General features: G+C 47.2%; 1 pseudogene; it reads left to right on the top strand.

Annotated features, from left to right (window-relative positions):
- Window positions 1-658: 658 nt before the first annotated feature.
- Window positions 659-2,307, top strand: LOC111172932 (large ribosomal subunit protein uL4 pseudogene; annotated as a pseudogene).
- Window positions 2,308-4,262: the final 1,955 nt, after the last annotated feature.

Here is a 4,262-nt window from a genome sequence, read left to right as displayed (position 1 = left end):
AAATGTGGTTTCTGTCAAATATTGTGTCACCAAGGTGCTTTAATTGCTTAACCTGACAAATTTTCTTCACAGCTATACTCAGCTCATGGTTGATGGATTTATATTACCATAAAGAATTAGCTTTTTCATATGAGCTGAGAATCATCATTACACTGTCACCATTCTGCCCACTAGAAAACCACGGGCTTGCAGATTAAGAGACAAAAGCCAGTGTGTCCCAGTTGCTGCTCTACTTTCATGCCAGCTCAATACACACAGCAAGCAATGCCTGTCCGTAAAGACAATGCATCAGAAATCCTCTGGGCTTCAGGCAGCCATCCCAGAACATGTGCACATCCAGCTTGCTTTTCATCTGGTCATTGGTCCAGTTCCCAAATTTTGAGAAACCTTTGTTTGTTTTTGTTCTAGTGTTGGTACCTGTCCCCCAGATAGCCATCAAGAATTCTGGGTTGGAACTGCCAACAAAGTCACTCTTCTTTAGACTAGCATGACCTTGCTGGTACCTCCACAATCCGCACCCAGTAAGTCCGTTCCTTGCTTTGAAGAGTGAGATGTCCGATAAGCGTGTGTGTCTTAGAAAGAAAACACAAGGGATGCCACAAAGTTTCAAAGTGACCTACAGTTTTATTTAAGAGGTAGTGAGTATTCAGCCCATGATTATGGCCAGGGTGCTTTTGGAAATATGTATTGTGGGCTGCATGTTGGCATCAACCAAAAACACAGAAGTGATGTGCCATTTGCTGTGCCCTGTCTCAGCCTTGCCCGTGCTGGTCCTGTCTAAAGCTCATCATACTGAGGAAGTTTCTGAACTTCCTTTGGTGGCTGAAGATAAAGCTGAAGGCTACCAGAAGACCAAGGAGGTTATCTTGCTTCTTAAGAAGCTTAGGGCCTGGAATGATATCAAAAAGGTCTATGCCTCTCAGCAAATGAGAGCTGGCAAAGCAAAATGAGAAGCTATAATTGTATCCAGCACAGGGAGCCCTGCATTATCAAGGACTTCAGAAACATTCCTACAATCACTCTGCTTAAAATAAGCAAAGCGAACATGTTGAAACTTGCTCCTGGTGGGCATGTGGGACGTTTCTGCATTTGGACTGAAAGTGCTTTCCACAAAAGGATGTGATGTGCGTGGCACTTGATGCGAAGCTGCCTCCCTCAAGAATGACTGCAACCTTCCCATGCATAAAATGCTCAATACAGACCTTAGCAGAATCTTGAAAAGCCCAGAGATCCAAAGATCCAAGAACCACGCAAGAAGATTCATCACAGACTCCTACAGAAGAATCCACTTAAAAATCTGAGAATCATGTTGAAGCTAAACCCATATGCAAAAACCATGCACTGGAACATCATTCCTCACCAGGCCAAGAATCACAAAGTCCAGGTAGACAACACAGCACTAGAAGCCAAATCAGATGAGAAGGGGTTTCCAGGCAAGAAGCCAGTGGTAGGGTAGAAAGAAAAGACTGTTGGTGTTTGAAAGCTTTGGAGGGAAAGAAAAAAAGGCTGTTGCTACCAAGAAACCACCAGCTGAAAAGCCAGCAGAAAAGAAATCCACAGAAGAAGGCTGCTGTATAAACTTAAATTTATTTATTCCATCAAGGTCAAATCATTTTGGACAGCTCATTTTGAATAAAGATCTGATCAAAGAGGCAGTGAGAAACAAACCAAAAAAGATGGGAGGAAAAGTTACAAAGATTGTGAAATCAGAAAAAAAATTATTTACAGATAAAAAGCTGTCTCAATAGATAATGCAAAGGAATATACAGACACACTTAAAATTGTAAGTAAGGGCTTCCCTGGTGGCGCAGTGCTTGGGAGTCCGCCTGCCGATGCAGGGGACACGGGCTTGTGCCCCGGTCTGGGAGGATCCCACATGCCGCAGAGCGGCTGGGCCCATGAGCCATGGCTGCTGAGCCTGCGCGTCCGGAGCCTGTGCTCCGCAGCGGGAGAGGCCGCAACAGTGCGAGGCCCACGTGCCGCAAAAAAAAAAAAAAATTAAAAAATTGTAAATAAGAGAATTTAGTAAGTTAGACAGATAGGAAATCAAAATATTGACGTCATTGGTTCAAGATGGCAACATAGAAAGATCCTGAACTCACCTCCTCTCACAGACACACTGGATCTACAGCTACATATGGAACAATTTCCTCTGAGAAAAACCTAAAAACTAGCTAAACCATGACTACACATCAAGTGAACTACAAAAAACCCCACAATGAAGTGGGTAGGAGAAGCTGAGACACAATCTTGCCATAAAGCCCGCCCCTGGAGTAATGACCCCCATCAGGAGCTTCTCCCTGTAGAGTGAAGGGTTTGAGCCCCACATTGGGCACCCCAACTTTTAAGACCTGCACCTGAGATATGAGCCTCCAAATACCTAGCTTTGAAAACCACTGGGGGTCATGACCACAAGACCCACAAGGCAATAGCAATCTGAGAAACGGCTTTTAAAGGGCTCACACACTCAGTACTCACTCACCCCAGGGAAACAGCTGATCTTGCCCAGATTTTGTATGAAAGAAGCTCACTTGCTTCTCTTAAAGCATCAGCCTGAGGGGCAGGCATCTACATTACCACATACCTAGAAGTCTGCTGGGATCATCTCTGGGGTCAGGGGCTGGTGGGCACCATCTTCACTTACCATCTTCTTTTTCCTTCCAGCGGCACTATCCTTATTCTCCCCCTCTGCCTCACTCCAGCCAGCAGTTACCATCTGCACGCTCTCCCTCTGCCACACTCCAGTGTGCCAGGATCTCTCAGAGGGGAAGTTTTACATGTGTCTGGTTCTCTGGGTTTCTTCTCTGGTTCTCTGGTTTTTGTGGGGCCCACCCTGGGCATGTGCCTTGATCACCTGGCTCCGGAGGTCAGGGGGACAGTCCTGCGGGACTAGAACGATCGGAGGGATGGCTCTTGGCAGTTTACCACCCCCAGGGCACTGCACAGACAGCAGAATGAAACACACTCCCAATCTTTCTGAGAAAGAGGCCTATTTGCTTATCCTGGAGCTTTGGTCTGAGGGTCAGGCTTTTGGTTTGGCACACACCTAGGGGCATGCATAGGGGCTATCGGAAAACAGAGGCCAGTAGAGACAATCTTTGCACTCTCCCTCTGCCTTACTCTAGCTTGCCAGTATTCCCTAGAAAGGAACTTATACCCTTGTCTGGTGCCCCAATTTTAGTGGCTGCTACCAGGGGACAGCTCTACATCACCTGGCCCTGGTGGCCAGCGGGGTTTATGCTCACAGGTCCCACAGGACTAAAAGCAACCGACAAATAATTCTTAAAGAGTGACCACTCCTAGGGCTCAGCAAAAGGCAATAGACCCAGGAGCTCAATCTTTCTGTGAAAGAGGCCTATTAGTTTCTCATCATAGCTTCAGCCTGAGGAGCAGAATTCTAATTAAACACACATCTAACGGCTGACTATAACGCTTTCCAGAGACCTTGGAGGGTCAGCATTATATGTGTGCTCTCCCTCTGCAGTGCTCTTGAGTGCCAGTGTCTCCCAGAGGGGAGCTCTGACACACATCTGGCACCCCAGTTTCTATGACTGCCACCCAGGGGACACCCCTTGAGCCCCTGGCCCTGGTGGTCAAGTGGCTTGCATTACTGGGTCCCAGGGACTGCAACACCCCTGCAGTTCTCGGCAGGCTACACCCCCAGGGCACTGCACAGATAGCAGACTGAAACACACCCCAAGCCTTTCTATGAAAGAGGCCTATTTGCTTGTTCTGGAGTTTCAGCCCGAGGGCCAGGCTTCAGGTTTGGGCACACATTGAGAGGCCTATGGAGGTGCTCTCAGGGAATGTAGGCCAATGGATGCTATGTTTGCACTCTCCCTCTGCCTTGCTACAGTTCCCCAGTATCACCCAGATAGGAGTTTATACACCTGCTTGGAGAATGGAGTTTTGCAACTGACACCCAGGTGACGACTCGAGATGGCCTGGCTCTGGTGGCCAGTAGGTCATACAATTGTGGTCCCACAGGACTATATATATTTGATCATTTTAAAAGCTGCTGCCTTAGGATCTGGCTTGCATCAGCCTGAATCTAGGTGCTGACCGAGATCCTCCCCTGTGGGATACTGACAGGTCCTGGCAAATACTCAACTACTGGAAGCTATTAGAAATAAAATAGGCTGCTGGGACAATCATAAAGGTTTGAAAGATAACCAAGAGCTAGGGAAGGGTTGAACAATAAGGTTAATCTCCTACACAAGGCCACTTCTTCAAGGCTGGGAGATTTGACTGTTTCATCTAAT

This window comes from Delphinapterus leucas, chromosome 8 (assembly GCF_059928025.1).
Source record: "Delphinapterus leucas isolate spDelLeu-1000000601 "Yukka" chromosome 8, BTC_Dleu_Yukka2, whole genome shotgun sequence".
Classification (NCBI taxonomy): domain Eukaryota; kingdom Metazoa; phylum Chordata; class Mammalia; order Artiodactyla; family Monodontidae; genus Delphinapterus; species Delphinapterus leucas.
Note: the sequence above shows the minus strand (reverse complement) of the source record. Positions and strands in the feature narration are given on the sequence as shown.